Source organism: Musa acuminata, chromosome BXJ3-10 (assembly GCF_036884655.1).
Source record: "Musa acuminata AAA Group cultivar baxijiao chromosome BXJ3-10, Cavendish_Baxijiao_AAA, whole genome shotgun sequence".
NCBI classification, from domain to species: domain Eukaryota; kingdom Viridiplantae; phylum Streptophyta; class Magnoliopsida; order Zingiberales; family Musaceae; genus Musa; species Musa acuminata.
Genome location: NC_088358.1, coordinates 796,538 through 817,096, shown reverse-complemented (window position 1 = coordinate 817,096; position 20,559 = coordinate 796,538).

Below are 20,559 nucleotides of genomic sequence, written 5' to 3'. Positions count from 1 at the left end.
TCATTGGAGAATGAGTTTACTGATTGATCCGCTTATTGAATGCTGGATGGTTAATGATGCCTTATTGTCAAATAGCGATTTCGTAGTCCGAGTGGTGTATCTGGTCCTTAGACTTAAGACACCAAGGATGTCCTGTATGAGTACTCCACTCTTTGATACCGAACTTCTAGGTTTGAATGTTCCAAATCTAGCACAACCGGTCATTGGGAGTGGTAGCCAACCTTACAAGGGCTATTGAGTGTCGATAGTGCTAGTCAAAGGTGCCCAGCAAGCCAATCACATGAGTGATGGCACATGTGATTTAATATAAAATCTTTTTATTATATTTTGGCATTTATCACTTTATATTGACTATTGCATATATGTATGTATATATTGTGATGTCCTTGGATATGTGCAATGAGAATCAGATTGTAATGAGATCGATTCACCTTTAAACACAGATGCTAAATAATCCCGATTATAGGTTACTCGAGAGGGACATCGAGATAACCAGATAGACTAGTATGCTGTATACCTATCCATATGATGGATGTAGCTAGTCTCATAGCTACTCATGTGGGGACACTAGGGATACAGTACAAGTGCTCATTGGAGAATGAGTTGACTAATTGATACGCTTATGAATTCTAGATGGTTGATGATACCTTATTGTTAGATAGTGATTTCGTAGTTCTAGTGGTATATCTGGTCCTTATTATGATCAAGAGCCAGCACTAAGGGGGGGGGGGGTGAATTAGTGCAGCGGTAAAATCATGTTGGTTTAAAAACTTTATTTTGTTAAAACTAGTTTCCGACATAAAACCATTTCATAAATATCTTAACTTGAAACATATTCGTAAATGTATTAAAAGCAGTGAGCTATTAAAGAGGTTTGCAGTAAAGATAAATTGCTCAAAGAAATGTAAACCAGATTTTAGAGTGGTTCGGTCGTCGTGACCTACATCCACTTCACCGATTGCTCTTCCATCAAGGCCACTGGCATCCACTATCGGTCTTCTTTCAGTGGGCAAAGACCAACTACCCTTTTACACCCCTTATCTCATTTTCACAGGTTTAGGAGACAACCTTTTACAACCCTCTTTTATAAGGTATCCCTCTCACACCTCCCTTAGAACTCTCTCTAAGCTTTGGGAGGAGGGAACTCAACTTTCTAAGGTTTACAACTTTAGAATCATAGGGTTTTGCTCAATATTTCTTGCTAATCTATGTAATAATAGTTGGGGTATTTATAGGACCCAAATGGATTCAAATTTGGCCCCCAAAATTCAAACCCCTAAAATTTTAGGGTACAAGCGGTACCACCGCTTGCAGTCTAACTCTGGGTAGTACCACCACCTAGAAGATTGTGCTAGGTGGTATCACCACCCAGACTAGTGGTACCATCACCTGACATAGTCTTGGAGACTGTGCCACGAAGGTTTCACTTGTTTGGTCATTATTTGAGCATTTCTCTTGGCCCAACTGGCCCAAAATTGGGCCCAACTGTCCCCTAATTGGGTTACCCAATTCTAATCTCAATTATATTCCAACTATAAATTTTAAGATATTTACTAAGCTAAACAGAGTCTGTAAGTCAAGTTTTCTTCCAACGAGCTTCCAGCGATCTTTCGGTGAACTTTCGACGATCTCTTAGCAATGTTCCAATGAACTCCCGGAAAGCTCCTGGACTTCATGACAATCTTCTTGGAGAGTCCCGATGAGCTTCTTTGGCAAGCTCTAGGACTTCTTGATCAATTCCCACAGAACTTCCGACGAACGTCCGGACTTCCGACGAACTCTTGAACTCCCAAGGAAATCATGTTTTTGACTCCAGGACTTCATTTTGCTTTATGTCTTGCTATCGTAGTTAATCCTGCACATATAAAAATACACTTCGATCTAGACAATTAATATTAAGCATTAATCATGTTATCCAGCATGTCATTGGTCTCTTGATGCTTCATTTGATTCTTCAATGCATCGTCCTTTCTTGCGGCCTATTGCCCAATCGGCCAGTTGACTCCACAACTCTAATATTCTTAGCACAATATACGTTCTTCTTGGCCTGATGCTTGAATCCATAGCCCGAAGCCTTCTGTCGATACGTCGACCGATCCTTCGGCTCGACGTCCAATCTTCTGACATGTTTTCCTCCGGCACAGCATAATTCTTTCTACCTTAATTATCTCTCTCTGATTGAAGCATCCTGTATCACTCAAAATGCAGATTAAAACATAAACACTTATCAATTGGTTTCATCATCAAAATACGAGATTCAACAGTCCTTAGACTTGAGATACCAAGGATGTCCTGTATGAGTGCTCCATTCTTTGATACCGGACTTATATGTTTGGATATCTCAGATCTAGTACAACTAATCATTGGGAGTGACAAATGACCTTACGAGAGCTATTGAGTGTCGATAGAGGATCATCCCCTCTCGGCGTCATGAGAGGAATATCCCATGTGCTCTTTACCCCTTGGAATTTAAGAAATTCCAATTCTATCCTTTTATCCAAATTATAAAAATAACCCTCAAAATTTAAAAAATTCCCTACATATCCTTGATTTCAAAAATATTAATTAATTAAAAAATTTAATTAATTATTATTTTTTATTATTATCTAATAGTCCTACATGATGATAATTTATACATGTGATGTATGATGTGTGGACGGATGATTATGGACCGTGTGATGTGTGTACTTGTGATTATTATTATTGAGGTCTGCGAGCCTCCATTATATTTCTTGTTTATTATCGAGCCTGCTTGTCTACGATTAAGTTGTAATCACACGAAGAGGCATAGTAGGAGCGTGGATGCGATAGCGGGACCCAAGAGTCAAACGATCATGATGCATGGAGATGCGTCGAGATGCCGACTGAACTGAAGAGAACGAGATGGATGATCACAGGGTATGGAGATGCACTATTGCACATATAGATCTTGATGTGAGTGATTAGGCCCACTGGCTCGGGCCTGATCATATTAGACTGTGGTCCATAATCATCTGGTGTGATTGCTTATAAACCTACTAGATATGTATATATATTTACATGCGATGTAGATATATATTAAATATGTATATGTGTGACATGTCATATTAGGAGACCAAATCATAGAAACCCCTCTCTCGATAATATTAAGTCGGTATACGTGAGGCAATTAGATTGACCCACGTGACCTTCTATCATTATAGGTAGGGACCGATTCCCAATGTAGGTTGAGTTGGTCGAGTCCCTCGAGGCTCACCTATATCACGATTCACTATCTTACCTATGACATAGAGAGTCACCGCTGACCTGAGGACATGGTATGCTTGGTCGAGTCCCTCGAGGGTATATTGTAACATCACTTATTTTAACATCTCTTATTTTAAAAAATTTTGTAAGGGTCTATTTGTACTGTAGAGACTTAAATATAAATATTAAAAATATGATATGATTTGTGAAAGATTTATATTAGGGTTAAAAAAAATGGTGGACATATGTCATTAGGGAACCTAAGGTTGGTGCCACCTATGTTTGTTCTTAGGATAACACATAGGCCTTTTTCATGTATGCTTGCCACCTTGCAATCCTTATATTAGCCATATATAATGTATTAGAGGAGAAATTAAAGGAGGAAAACTTAAGAGCTACAACCAACATGAGTTTGAGAGGAGAAGGGAAGAGGAATTGAAGTAGAAGAAGGAGAAGAAGCTTTGCTTTGGCTTGAGATTTTGCATCAATTCCACATATTTGGGACTCAAACTTTTCTAAGGCAAGTGTTCTAACCCCTTCCTATAGAATCTTGATCTCTGATTTCATCTTAATTCTGAAAACTTTAGAAGATTTTGGCTTCATTCTTGATATTTCTATCATTTGGGATTAAAACTATAAATTTAAAATTTTTTGAGATTTAATATTTCTACATTGTTCTAGCCATAACGTTCTGTATATATTTTTGATTTTAGAAAAACTAAATTAATTTAAAAATAGACTCGTAGCTCTTTCTTTTAATACTAATGTTGAGAAATTTGAAATCTATTTACCTATCGAAACTGTTATTTTAATTGACCTTATAAAATCTGTAAAATAGAGACTATCAGTTTTGACCTTTCGGTACTCTCTTGCTTATAACTCTGTTGAAAATTTTGATTTATTTGAAATATGATTTATTGAAAACTAGACTCATAAACTTTTTCTGTGTAAATCTGATTTGAAAGATTTGGATCATAAATGCCTATTGAATCATCTTACAAAATAGAGATAATGTTCTATGACCTTTGATTACTAAATTATTTATAACTCCTTTTGGGAAACTCTTATTCTTACAAAACCTGAGTTATCTAAACTAGATTGATACATCTTTCGAATGACCCCTATTTTATGCAATTTGGAGCATAATTGGTAATCCAAATAATTCATGCAATGTGCCTCTAAAATTTTGTTAGAAATCGAGCTTTGATCGATTTCACCCATTCTTGTTTTATCTCTTTGGAAATTATTTTCAACTAAAATCCTTACTTTAGTTCAGCTTTACATTATTGCTTCAAATTTTTGTATACTTTTATCCTACAAATATTTGCATACCTGAATATGTTATGTAAACTTCATGTTTATATGCAATGTTTCATATAGGCACATGCATTCCGTTGTTCTGCATGTATTTCTGATATGTGCCAACTTTATTATTCACAATGCCCTTTTGTACTCTAGTGTTTATGGGATTATTTGGACCTTTGCTAGTAATAGTAAAGTGATTATATGAACCTTTGCCAGAAATGGTAAAGGGATTATCTGCACCTTTACCAGAAATGGTGCAGGGTATATGCTTAGAGCCCGCGATGCTCTACCGGCCCCCTCGGGCTTCATCTAGACATAGATGGATGACGCTCCCAAACATGAGAGATTATGTTTGGGATCCCAATTTACCTTCTATTTATTTGACATGATATCCAAAGTTTTGGTTACATGCTTCTATGTGTGTTTTGGATAAGAATGAAATGTATGCAACGTCAAATGCGATGTTTGAGCTTCTGTTTCATATTTGTTCTTTGATATGTTCTAAAATGTTTCTTATGCTTTCGAAATATTCTATATGCCATTGATATGCTCCAAAATACTTCATATGCCATTGATATATTTCGAAGCATTTCATCCATTATTGATATGTTTCAAAATGTTTCATTTGTCATTGATATGCTCTGATATGCTTTATATGTCATTGATATACTCCATAACATTTCGTACGTCATTGATATATTCTGAAATATTTTATTTATTATTAATATGCTCCGAAACATTTCATACGTCCTTGATATACTCCGAAATGCTTCATATACCATTGATATATTCTGTAACATTTTATACGCCATTGATATACTCTAAAATGCTTCCTATGCCATTGATATACTCCGAAATACTTCATATGCCATTGATATGTTCTAAAGCATTTCATCTGCTATTGATATGTTCTGAAATGTTTCATTCGCTATTGATATACTCCAAAATGCTTCATATGCCATTGATATATTCTAAAACATTTCATACGCTATTAGTATGTTCGTAATGTTTCATCCGCTATTGATATGTTCCGAAATATTTCATCCGCCATTGATATGCCCCGAAATGCTTCTTACGTCAATGATTTGCTCCAATTAGTCTTTACTCCCTTGTTATGAATAAAACACACTTTAAATGAAATGACATTGTAATTATACATTTGTTGAGTGGCTATCTATGAACTTTTGTATCTTTGCCTTGTATTTGGTACCTTATTTGTTTGAAACTGTCCTCTTTCACCATGGATATTTTAGTCACTTGTTGAGCTCTATGTGCTCACCCCGTTGCTATATAAAATTTTCCAGATAATTTATCACTCGCTAGAATGTTTAAATTGGGCTGAGGCCGTGGAAAACTAGAAGACTTTGGACAAACCTTTTGTGGATGATATATTTTTGTTATACAAGTACACTTGGTGTCTAATGGAATGTTGATGGTAAATATAAACTTATGAGTTTTGTAAAAGTTTAAAGAACCTCTCATGTTTCGGATTTTGAAGTGTTAAGTACATTTGTATAATGATATGAACATATGGTAAACATTGATTTTTATGATTGTATATAATACCACACTTATGGATTTATGAGGTAGTTATTGTTTGGGTGAGTTGGTTTTAGATTTTATGATTCATCGAGTAATGTGGTATATGATTTTAAACTGCACAGGTCTTATAAATTATGGAATTATAGATTGGACTTGAATGTTTTTCTCAATGTCCTCAAATATGTGTTTGGATCCAGGAATGGATTATTGTTAAATTTTAATATTATCGATTCGGGGGGCGTGATAGATATAATACAGGTGCTCGTTGGAGAATGAGTTCACTAATTGATCCGCTTACGAAATACGAGATGGTTGATGATATATTATTATCAGACAACAATATCGAAGTCCCAATGGTGTATCTGGTCCTTAGACTTGAGACACCAAGGATGTCCTTTATGGGTACTCCACTCTTTGATATTGGACTTATAGGTCTAGAGGTTCCAAATCTAGTACAGTTGGTCATTGGGAGTCGTAGCCAACCTTACGAGGGCTATTGTATGTCGATAGAGGATTATCCGCTCTTGGTGTCATGAGAGGAATATCCCATTTGTTCTTGCTCAAACAAATCCCTGGCCAGGATCCTTCAGATTGAGAGAGAAAGAGTTCTCCTAGAGAATCCGATTAAAGCAAGACTCGAGTAGAAACCGTATGGGTCTAATAGCACCATGTTCGGTATATGGTCTCTAGGATATTAGTTGGATGAGGGATTATAAGTACACAATAACTAAGGACAGACTAGTCCAATTGATTGGATTCCCCTATATCGTCTAGGTACTGCGGTGTAATAGCCTAGTATGTTGATAGAACCCTTGTAGATTCTAAGCTCGGGGTTGATTTCTTTAGGGGATCGACCTCCTTGGAACTCTATTGGGGTTCTTTCCTCCAAGTTGTTGCTCAATGGCTACTAAAAAGATTAATCTATTTCTTCTCAAAAGAGGATGAATATATGACTAATTATAGGGCTTCTAAACCCCTACTCCTAGTAAGACTCCTACTCAAGACTCATAACAGGACTCTTACTCAAGACTCATACTTCTAACCAACTCCAAATGCTTCTCTAAGAAGCAACCTCCAAACTAATCCCATCCTCAGTCGGCCTCTTCATCTCTTTAATAGGGGTTAGTTAGGTAGGTTTTACATGAATGCCCCTTTCAATGAAACTCAATTAGAACTCTCATAGCTAGAGTCCTATCCGTAGTCGATGAGTTGAGTGAATTATTATAGAGATAATAATTCACTGAATCAAAAGGAGTTCTGACAGGTATGACTCACGACTAGCTCGATATTAGGCCTAGAGGGTCACACACATATGATAGGCATTGTAATGTGTAGAGGTTCGGATATGAGATATCCGTCGGAGTCCCTATCTTATTGGATATCCAATAAGCTCCTAAATTATTGGATCCGATGGATGAGATCCAATGAGAGATTATTGGATAGAGATCTACTAATCTAAGAGGCTTGGGTAGTTGGATGGAGATCTAATATCTAATAGGGCTGGATCCATTAGGGTTATATTGACAAGAAACCTCTATAAATAGGAGGGAACTAATGGTTCATAGGATAAAGTTTTTTGATTGCCTCTCCTATTCTCCTCCCCCTCTCCTCCTTAGAGCAGGCCTGGAGTTTTGAGCAGCATTATCACAGCCGTGCTATGTGGATCACTACTAGAGAGGAGGGCGCTTGACCTCCTTTACCCTCTCCTAGAGATCTGTAGGGATTTAGGGATATACGATCTCCTTAAGTAACATAATATATCTTATACACAGTTTTAAGTTCCACGGATTTTTATGCACCAATCTTCGTACGATGACAAACATATATTTGGGAATTTAGAGATTTTGTTTTTTCTATTCTTCCGCTACGCATATAATGTCGCTCCCAAGATTTTCCAACACTTGCATCAAAACACATTGCTCTTTCTTGAGGCATCGATATAAATTACAAATCCCTCGTTACCACTTGGAATAGTGAGAATAGGGCCATTAGTCAATTTTTTTTTTTTTTAACTCTTGAAAACTTCGCTCACAATCATCACCCCATACAAATTTCACATTCTTGTGAGTGAGTTTGGTGAGAGGTTGAGCAATTCAAAAGAATCCCTCCACAAATCTCCTATAATAACTTACTATGCCCAAGAAGCTTCTATATTCCCATAAGCAAAATAGGCTCTAGTTGTCCGAAAATACTAACTTGTTTCATAATTTAATCCACATTTTACACATGACTGAGTCCTCTATAATGATTTTTCTTTCCCAAATATAGACATCTTGACCCTCTTATAACTTGTTTCAGATTCATTCCCTCTCTTACTTTTGCTGATAAATTTGTCCTTATCTTTCTTACCTCTAATTTCCTAAATTTCCTCTAAGTCTCTTTTAATTATCAAAGCCCTTTCTACCACATCAGTATATGCTTAGAGTTTTAAGGTTGATATCCGACTTTTTATTACGGGCCTTAGACCCCTTTCAAATTTCTTTGCTTTTTTAGTTTCATCATTGGTTATATGAGTGGTATATCTGGAGCGTTTAGTGAATTTAGATTCATACTTTGCTATAGTCAAGTTTCCCTAGATGAGATTTAAGAACTCAAATTCTTTCTACTCTCTAATTCAATCTAGAAAATATTTATCATTGAACTTTTCTACGAATACCTTCTAAGTGATTGGCTCATGTTTGACTTCATAAATTCTTTTCATTATTCTCCACTAGTGCTCAGCCTCCCCTTCCAACATAAAGGTGGTAAGAGAAACCTTCTTATCATCAAGGCAATTTAATATATCAAATATTTTTTTTATTTGTATCATCCATCATTCTGCTATCATTAGATCAGACTCACTACTAAAATTAGAAGGAGTAAGCTCCTTAAATTATCCCATTCCTAATTTATTCTAATTTGATGTCCCCGATCAATACTTTTATCTCACCTAATTACTCAAAGGATGATGAAGCAAGAGGACCAGATGTCCTTAACATCATAGATTCTTAAAAAACATCAAAGAAAATTTTCACCAATCACTATAGATTACTAATATTAGGATTGAGTCAGCACTAAGAGAAGGGGAGGAGGGTGAATTAGTGCTTACATAAAAATTATATCGAATTAAAAACTCGTTCAATGTAGAAAAACTATTTTGATAAAGCCCATATAAGAAAGTGTTTAAGCTTGCTTAGAGTAAATGCAAAGTGAAGTAAGTAGCTAAGTAAACAATAAAAGTAAGCAGCAAAGGAAAAGAGCACACTGGATTTATAGTGGTTCGGTCATCGTGACCTACATCCACTCCCGATTCCTTCTCCGTTGAGGCCACCAGCATTCACTATCGGTGTTACTTCAATGGATGAAGACCAACTACCCTCTTACAATACTTTATCATTTTCACAGGTTTAGGAGATAACATTTACATGTCACTCTTTTACAAGTAGTCCCTCATACATCTCCCTTAGGACTAACTCTAAGCACTAGGAGGAGGGAACTCAAAGTTTTGGCAGAGTTTACTTAATTTTTTTCTCAAGAATTCTTACTCCTTTCTTGAGCCCAAGTGGGGTATTTATAGGCCCCAAATGGTTTCAAAAATGGAGCCAAAAATTTAAATCTTCGGGTCTTCTGGGTACAGGTGGTACCACTGCCTACTTTGGGCGGTACCAATGCTGGTAGCCTGACACTGTGTGGTACCATCGCCCAGTTTGATGGTACCACCGCCTAACACACTATCACTAGGCGGTACCACTGTTCGGTCTGGTGGTACCACTGCCTGATAGCCTTGGAGACTGAGTTTTTTGAGTTTTCCAACTCACAAGCGATTCTATCGCCTGTTCTGGTAGTGCCACCGCCTGACTCAACATTTAGGTCATTGAATGGGCCTCCCAATGAGCCCAAATCAATCCCAATCAAGGCCCAATTGGCCCTTAATTGAGTTAGTATGATTACACCAAAAGTTAGCTCAATTAGCCCCCTAAACTACTTCGATCTTAGATAAATGATTACAAAGCATAAATCTTTTGTCTAGCATACCATTGGTTCATCCGGTGCCTCATCTGATCCTTCGGCACATCATCCTCTTCTTCGGCGTATTACCCAATCAGCATGTTAACTCCTACAACTTTCAATCTCCTTGGTGCAATATTCAATCCTTTTGCTCGATGCCCGAATTCATGGCACGAAGCCTTTTGCCAACACATCAATCGATCCTCCGACCCAATTGTCTAGATCGAAGTGTGTTTTACATAAGTAGGATTAATTACGATAGCAAGACATGAAGCAAAATGAAGTCCCGGAGTCAAGGAAGCGATTTCGTTGCGGGTTCGAGAGTTCGTCAGAAGTCCGGACGTTCGTCGAAAGTTCTTTCAGAACCAGTTGAGAAGTCTCGGAGCTTGCTAGAGAAGCTCGTCGGAACTCGCTAAGAAGATCGTCGTGAAGTCTAGGAGCTTACGGGAGTCCGCCGGAACATTGCCGAGAGATCGTCAGAAGTTCGTCAGAAGCTCGCTGGAAAAAACTAGACTTATGGACTTATTTAGCTTAGAATATATCTTAGGAATCATAGTTAGCATGTAATTGGGTTTGGATTTGTGTCAACCCAATTAGGGGCCAGTTGGGCCCATGCAAGGACTGTGTTGGGCCCAATGAGAGGCCCAAATAGTGCCCCAAGAGGTGACACCATCATGGCACAGTCTCCGAGACTATGTTAGGCGGTGGTACCGCCCAGACATAGCCTTCGGAGGCTACAGGCAGTGGTACCGCTAGTCTGGGCGGTGGTACCGCCTAGTGCCGTGTCAGTGTCAGATTGACATTAGCGGTGGTACCGTCCAGCGCAGACGGTGGTACTGCCCGGGAAACCTGGGATGAGATGTTTTTAGGCTCCAAGTTTGAATCAACTTGAAGCATATAAATACCCCTCTCATCCCTGGTTAAAAGACACAAGTACAAAGAGATTAAAAGTGAGAAAACATTGTTGCAATCATAAGTGAATCCCCTCCTCTAAATTCTAAGTTTGGAATTCTGTTTAGAGAGGAGTGTGTGTGCTTGTAAGGGTTGTCTCCTAAACCCGATAAAAGGAGAAGAGGGGTATAAGAAGGAGGTTGATCTTTGCCTATTAAAGAAATATCGATAGTGGATGCCGGTGGCCTCGACGGAAGAGGAATCGACGAAGTGGATGTAGGTCACGACGACCGAACCACTCTAAAATCTGGTTTGCATTTCTTTGAGCAATTTACTTTAGCTGCAAACCTCCTTACTTGCTCTTTACATCCACTACTCTCTTACGCATATTTCAAGTTAAGTTTCCGAAATCGGTTTTCATTGGAATCAGTTTTAATCGAAACGAAAAGTTTTTGAAGACGTTATTTTACTATTGCACTAATTCCCCCCCCCCCCCTTTTAGTTCCAACCCCGTTCCTAACAATTATCATATTCAAAAGGTGTGACCCTATCTTAAATTGATAATATATATTAAAATTTTAATTAACAATCCATTCCAGGATCCAAACTAATATTTAAGGACACTGAGAAACATTTAGTGTCATTCACATCCATTATTCCACAATTCACAAATCCTGTATAGTTTAAAATCATATACCACATCACTCGATGAATCATAAAATCTAAAACTAACTCACCAAGATAATAACCACCTCATAAATCCACAAGTGTGGAATTTTATATAATCACAAAACTAATATTTACCACATGTTCATATCATTACACAAATTAAACTTAACATTCCAAAATCCTAAACATGAGAGGTCCTTTAAACTTTTATAAAACTCATAACTTTAGATTTTTCATCAATATTTCATTAGACATTAAGTGTACTTATACAACAAAAACATATCAACCACTAAAGATTTGCCCCAAAATCTTCTAGCTTTCCACTATGTTAATCCAATTTAAGCGTTTTAGCGAGCGATAAGCTATCCTGAAAAAATTTATATAGCAACGAAGTAAGCATATAAAACTCAGCAAACGACTAACATATCCATGACAAAATAGGACAGTTTCAAACAAATAAGATATCGAAATGCTTGGCAAGGATACAAGAGTTCATAGATAGCCACTCATTGAATGTAGAATTACAATATCATCTCATTCGAAGTATGTTTTGTTCATAACAAAAGAGTAAAGATTAATTGAGCATATCATTGATGTAAGGAGCATTTTGGGGCATATCATTAGCATATGAAATGTTATGGAGCATATGAATAGTATATGGAACATTTTGGAGCATATCAATGGTGAAAGGAAAATGTTTCAGAGCATATCAACGGCATATAAAATATTCCAAAGCATATCAATAATAAATGAAACATTTTAGAATATATCAATGGCATATAAAATGTTTCGGAGCATATCAATGGCATATGAAATATTTCAGAGCATATCAACGACATATGAAATGTTTTAGAATATATCAATAACATATAAAATATTTCGGAGCATATCAATGGCGTCTAAAATATTTTGGAACATATCAATAACATATGAAATGTTTCGGAGCATATCAATGGTGTATGAAGTGTTTTAGAGCATATCAATGGTATATGAAAAATTTCAGAGCATGTCAATGGTGGTAAAATATTTTAAAGTATACCAAGGACTTATAAACATTTCGGAGCATATCAAAGAATAAATATGAAATAGAACCTCAAATGTCACATTTGACATTGTAATTATTTTATTATTATTCAAAGCACATATAAAAGTATGTAACCAAAGCCTTGAATATATCAAATACATAAAAGGTGAAGTGGAATCCCAAACATAATCTCCCATATCTAGGAGCATCATCCATCCACGTCTGGATAAAGCCAAAGGGGGTCAACAAAGCATTGCTAGCTCTAAGCATACACCCTTTATCATTTTTGACAAAGATCCATATAATCCCTTTACTATTTCTAGAAAAGGTCCATATAATCTCATAAATACTAAAATACAAAAGAGTATTGTGAACAATAAAATTGACACATATTGGAAACACATCTGGAACAACAGAATGCATATGCCTATATAAAACATTGTGACACAAACATAGACTTTACATAATAAATTTAGATATATAAATAATTGAAGAACAAGAGTATATATGATTTCAAAGCAATAATGTAAAGCTCAATTAAAGTAAGGATTTTAGCTGAAATCAATTTCCAAAAGAGATGAAACAAGAATAGGCAGAATCGACAAATGCTTGATTCTGACAGAATTTGAGAGTTACGTTTCATGAACTATTTGAATTACTAATTATGCTCCAATTTGCACAAATTATGTGTCATTCAAAAGATTTATTAATTTAATTTTAGATAATTAAGTTTTATATGAATTAGATTTTCCAACAAAGAATTATAAATAGTTTAGTAACCAAAGATCATAGAACATTATCTATGTTTTATAGAATTTATAGAGTTGATTATAACATATGTTTCAGTAGGCATTTTTGCTCCAAATCTTTCAAATCAGCTATGAGTCTAGTTTCTAATAAATTATATTTTGTATAATTAGAGTTTTCAAAAGAGAGTTATAAGCAAGAGAATACTAAAAGGGCAGAACCGATAATCTCTATTTTATATACTTCATAGGGTCGGTTAAAATAACTGTTTGGATAGGTAATTGAACTCCAAATTTGTTAATCTCGTTATCAAAAGAAAGAGTTATGAGTTTATTTTTAGTTGAATTTAGTGTTTCCTAAATTAAAGATTATTGTAGAATGTTATGATTAGAACAATGCAAAAAGGTCAAATCTCAAAAAATTTTAGATTCACAATTTTATTCCCAAACGATAGAAATATCATGTACAGAGCCAAAATCTTCCAAAATTTTCAGAATTAAGATAAAATTAGAGATCAAAATTACTATGGGTTGGGGTTAGAATACTTGTCTTAGAAAAATTTGATTCTCAAATGTGGGAGAATTGATGCAAAACCTCAAGCCAAAGTAAAGCTTATCCTTCTTCTACTTCAATTCCTCTTCCCTTCTCTTCTCAAGCATATGCTAGTTGCAACAAGTATCCCTCCTTTGTTAAATTTTTTTTTAGTTTCTCCTCCAGTTACTTAGGTTTGGCTAACACAAGGGTTGTTAAGTGACAAGCATGCATGAAAGAGGCTTATGTGTTATCCATAAAATAAACATAGGTAACACCATCCTTAGGTTAGCTAGTGATATATGTCCTCCATTAAAAAAAAAAACTAAATGTGAATCTTTCATAATCATATCTAATTGCTATGATTCACATTTAAGTCCCTAACAATAAACTTTTAATATAAAAATATATTAAATAATCCTCATATTTATAAATAGGTCCTTATATTACAAACAAGCCTTTACAAAATTTTCAAAAATGATGGATGCTACAAATTTAGCCCAACAAGAGTTCTAATTGGACTCCAATTCGATCGTGAACAAACCAAACCAAGACTAAATCCAATCTCATGCTCAAAGACTAGATTCAAGTTAGCTCCAAGTCTTAAATACATTAGGATTCTACAAGTCCTAAAGACATTAAGACTCTCTAAGTCTCAAAGACATTAGGACTCTTTAAATTCGAATCAAGTTAGTGTTGAATTCTATATTTTAATGATGAAATTAATTGATGAGTTTATGATCTAATCAGCATTTGAGAAAAATGATACAGGACTAACTTCTATCATGAAATTATAAATTGATTGAAGTAGGAGAATCAGACATTGGGCCGGAGTTAAAGATCGAGCATTAGGTCAGATGGATCAGACATTGTACTAAGATCGGAAGGAAATAATGATACACCAGGAGTTCAGATGAACCAATAACATGTAGAACAAAATATGATTCATATTGTGTAATCATTTATCTTTATCATTGTAGTTTAGGTTTTAATTGAGTTAGTTTTGAGTGTAATCATTGTAACTCAATCAAGAGCCCATTGAGCCTAAATCAAGATTGAATTGGGCCTATTAGAAGACCCATTTAGTCACTTATAGTTGGGTCAGCTGGTGGCACCACTAGACTAGGTAGTAGAACTGCATTTGAGCTAAAATGTACGAAGTGTACATTTTTGGAAGACCCGATGGTGGTACCGTTAGTGTCTGGTAGTGGTACCATCTAGATTAGCAATGGTACCACCCAAACTAGTGGTTGTACCATTAGAATACAGTCTTCGAGACTATGTTAGGTGATGGTATCGCCCAACACTAGCGGTAGTACTGCCAGTACCCTAAAAACTCGAGGATGAGACATTTTGGCTCTATTTTTAAAGTCATTTGAGACCTATAAAAACTCCACCCATTCTTGCTTGAGATAGCAAGAAAAAAGTGTTAGGGAAATCTATGGGTGACATCATATGCATAAAGGAAGAACATAAAATAAAAATCCTAAATTTTCTAAAAGGTGTTTATTATCATGCAAAAATTAGTGCGCAAAAACCTATGAAACTACAAATCATATGTGAGATACTTATGTTACATTGGAAGATTGTATTGCTAGTCATAGGTGCCCTGCAAACCAATTATATGAGTGATGACACGTGTGACATGATACACATTCTTTTTGCTTATTATATTTTGGCATTTTATCACTTTATATTGCTTATTACATATATGCATATATGTATTGTGATGACCATGGATCTATGCAATGAGAATCAGATCGTGATGAGATCATGATAATGAAGATCGATTCACGTTTTACTAGACCCTAAATAATCTTGATCATAGGTTACTCGAGAGGAATATCGAGATAACCAGACATACTGGTGTACTGTATACCCGTCCATATGTTAAAGGTATCTAGTCTCATACCTATTCGTGTGGGGACACTAGGGCTATAGTGCAAGTGCTCATTGGAGAATAAGTTCACTGATTGATCCGCTCATGGAATACTGGATGGTTAATGATACCTCATTGTCAGATAGTGATTCTGTTATCCTAATGGTGTACCTGGTCCTTAGACTTAAGACGCAAAGGATGTCCTATATGAGTACTCCATTCTTTGATACCAGACTTATAGGCCTAGAAGTTCCAAATCTAGCACAGCCGGTCATTGGGAGTGGCAGTCAACTTTACGAGGTCTATTAAGTGTCGATAGAGGATCATTTGTTAGGATTAGGGTCGGCACTAGGGGGGGGCGGGTGAATTAGTGCAGTGGTAAAAACTATGTCGGTTCAAAAAACCTTCGTACGATAAAAATTATTTACATTGAAAACCGATTTCAGAAAGTTAATAACATAGAAGCGTAAGGAAGCATAGTGACTATCTAAGTAGTTTGCAGTATGTAAATGGCAAGAATAAGATGCAAACCAGAGAAGACGGTAGTTTATAGTGGTTCGGTCAATCATGACCTACATCCACTCCTCCGATTCCTCTTCCGTCGAGGCCATCGACATCCACTAATGATCTTCCTTTACTAGACAAAGATCAACCTCCTTCTTACAGCCCTCTTCTCCTTTTACCGGGTTTAGGAGACAACCCTTAGAAGCACTCACTCCTCTCAAACTAATCTAACACTTAGACTCAAAGAAGAGGATTTTCTCAAGAGATTACAATAGCATTTTTCTACTTTCTAACTCTCTGTGCTTGTATCCTTTAACTAGGGATGAGAGGGGTATTTATAGGCTTCAAGTTGATTCAAACTTGAAGCCTAAAAATATCTCATCCCGGGTTCCTTGGGCACAGGCGGTACCACCGCCCAGGTCTGGCGGTACCACCGCCCAGGTCTGGCGGTACCATCGCTTGGGGGGCAGTGCTGGGCGGTACCATCGCCTGACACAGTCTCAAAGACTGTGCCATGACGCTGAGACTTCTTGGGGCACTGTTTGGGCTTCTTATTGGGCCCAACACCGTTCTTACATGGCCCTAGCTAGCCTTAATTGGGTTGGCTCAATCCAAGCCCAATTACATGCTAACTATGATTTATACATATTCTAAGCTAAACTAAGTCCATAAGTCTATTCTTCCTGCGAGCTTCCGACGATCTTCTAGCGAACTTCCAACGATCTCTCGGTAATGTTCCGGCGGACTCCCGGCAAACTCCTGGACTTGCGATGATCCTCTTGGCAAGTTCCAACGAGCTTCTTTGGCAAGCTTCGAGACTTCTCGGCTAGTTCCTCTAGAACTTCCGACGAACGTCCAGACTTCTGACGAACTCTTGAACTTCCAACGATGTCGCGTCCTTGACTTTGGGATTTCATTTTGCTTCATGCCTTGCTATCGTAGTTAATCCTGCACATGAAAAACACACTTCGATCTAGACAATTAATACTAAGCAATAATCATGTTGTCCAGCATGTCATTGGTCCCTCGACACTTCATCTGATTCTTCAGCGCATCGTCCTCTCTTGCGGCCTATTGCTCAATCGGCCAGTTGACTCCGCAACTCCGATATCCTTGGCACAATGTCTGCTCTTCTTGGCCCAATGCCTGAATCCATGGCCCAAAGCCTTCTGTCGATACGTCGACCGATCCACCGGCCTGATATCCAATCTTCTGACATATTCCTCCGACCTAACATGATTTTTCTTGCTTTAATTATCTCATCCTAATCGAAGTATCCTGCGTCACTCAAAACACAGATTAAAACATCAACACAATTATCAATTGGTTTCATCATCAAAATACGAGATTTAACAATCTTCCCCTTTTTTATGATGACAACCAATTGATGACGGAGTTAAACTTAACTCCCGAAGTTTAACCAAACTCCCCCTATCAATATACCTTATTGATAGAAACTCTTGAATTTAAAAATCCAAGCAACATGTCATGATCAAATCATGACATACAATCAACATACTTCTCCCCCTTTGTCATCAACAAAAAGGAGAAGTACAATTCTCATGTGTTTAAACATAAATTCAAATCGTTGCATGAAAAACATGAAGTTTTATCATAATGCAATTTGTAAGCTAGAAAATTTGGCAAGTGTTACATCATGCTTTAAACATTTAAGCTATCAAGTTGTAGATATGCAAGGTAGTAAGATAGCATGTTCTACTTCATACAAGCTAGCAAATTTAAAGATGTGCAAGTTGGCATATTTGCTTTTCTTTGCGATAGGCAAGATAGCATTTCTCTATAATGTTCAAAATAGCAAGTTCTATATCATGCTAGCTAGCAAATTAGAGATGATCCAGAAAGCAACTCTTGCTTCTTGAAATATGCAAGTTGCAAGCTAGCAAATTTTTGCTTCCTTTGCAATGTTTGAGCTAACAATTTTCTTTCATTGCAAAGTGCAAGTTAGCATGTTTTGCATTTTGAGATAGGCAAGATAGCACTTTTGGTATACAAATTTATAGTATACAAGCTATCAACTTTTACACATAAAAAAATAAGCAAAATTTTACATCTTTTGAGATGTGCAAGATAAACTATTTTGCCTCTTTTTGAAATGTGTAACTCGGCAAACATTGCTTCTCATGAGATTTGTAAGATAGCTTCTTGCTTCCTTTTTTAGATTAGCAAGCTAGCAAGTTTGCCTTCTAGCAAGTTTTGCTCCCTCTTTGTCATTGTAAAAAAGAATGGAAGACCCTTTACGTTAATTTCTAAATCATGATAAAGGTAAATAGCATAGATGAAAATTCATCTCATATTTTAATCATGAATATTTCATCATTGCATGCATCATTATCATAAGTTAAAGTATTGCATGCATAATGCCAAATCATCATGTATATAAGATATAAAATCATTATTACATGCATGATTCCAAATCATCATTCTAGAGTATTATTTCAGAAAATGATTATTATTGATTTTCATATTATTTTAAAAAATCATAGTATTGCATGTATTTTTCAAAACATTTCAAGCCATGCAAGCTATAAATACAAAGAAATCATATCATCGAAGATAAGTCCACTTGAATTACAAAAGACATGATTTATTTCAACAAATCTCCTTAATTTTTATAAATATCAAAAAGAAATATAGGACGTCAAATATTATAGTATCTTGATTCTTGCATAAGAAATCTTAAGTCATAAATTTTGAAAAATTAAGAAAAAAATCGTGATTACATGAAACTCATTCAAATCATCAAAATCAATTTCATGGTTCACAAAATTCATAAATAGAATCATGATTTTAAATCCAATAATATAATTTTCTTTTCATGTGATACATTTTAAGTGATTGATTTCATATAAGCCTGCTGAAGTTTTTCGTATGAAAACTATATATCATAGTTTAAAATCGAAAGAGCAAATATCATCATGGAAATCATCAAGATCAAATAATCATAAAAATCATCATGTATAACTTTGAAAACTTATGCATAAAATCGTCAATCATGAAATCAAAACATTTAATATTTTCATTACATCATTATGCATTACTTCAAATCAAACATGATTTCATTTAATCAAAATCGAGAAATAACAATGGAAATCAACATGATACACATTATTACTTCATAACCACATATAGCATGATTTCATAAGGTATTTTTAATCAAAATCTTTTTTTTATTAAACATGTAATTTTTATTATCATTTTCAAAATTACTAGCATGATCCCAATTTTTTACATTTTCATTACATTTTTAAACATGTAATTTTCAAAAAATAAATTTTTTAAGCTAAATAATAAAAAAAAGAAAATGCATCATGAAAACAATCATGTAATTTCGAAATAAATGAAGGGGTTTCGATTACCTCATCGTCGAAAGCCGTTAAGGCATAGTTTGCCGCCTCGCCTCTGTTGATTTTCTTCTCGTCTTCGGAGGAGCTCAATTCATCCCACTTTTTGTTCTTTTTCTTGCGTTCAAAGCAAGTAGTTGCGTTCTTTTTATTCTTTAATTTTTGTTTTATGAACTTTTTATATTTTATTTGTAGTTCAAGTTTACCATCACTTGAGCTTATGCTTGAGTGGTCTTCTTTCGTTCGATGTGTCAAATCCTTCCTATTTTTTGGAAGGTGGTTCTCATATTCTTCACGTGCATTGCACATCATTTCATAGGTCATCAGAGATCCGATAAGTTCTTCGATTAAAAAGGTATTTAAATTTTTGATTCTTGAATAGCGATTATTTTTGAATCCCAAGTTTTAGAGAGTAAGCACAAAACTTTACTAACAAGTTCAAAGTTCGAAAAGGTTTTACCAAGTCTTTTTAGACTACTGACAACATCCGTAAAACGGGTGTACATGTCTTTCATAGTCTCTCTTGGTTCCATACAAAACATCTCAAAATCATGTATTAAAAAATTAATTTTTGAATCTTTAACTTTGTTAGTCCCTTCATGAGTAATTTCAAGAGTGCGCTAAATATCGAAAGTCATTTCGCAAGTAGAAACACGATTAAACTCATTTCTATCTAAGGCGCAAAACAAGGCATTCATAGCCTTTCCATTTAGAAAAAACGTCTTCTCCAAATCATTCCAATGGTTCTTTGGAAGAGAAGATATTTGAAAACCATTTTCGACTAAATTCCATAAATCGAGATTTAACGAAAGAAAGAAAACTCTCATTCGAGTTTTCCAATAAGTGTAGTCCGTCCCATTGAAAAAGGGAGGACAAATGAGAGAGTGACCCTC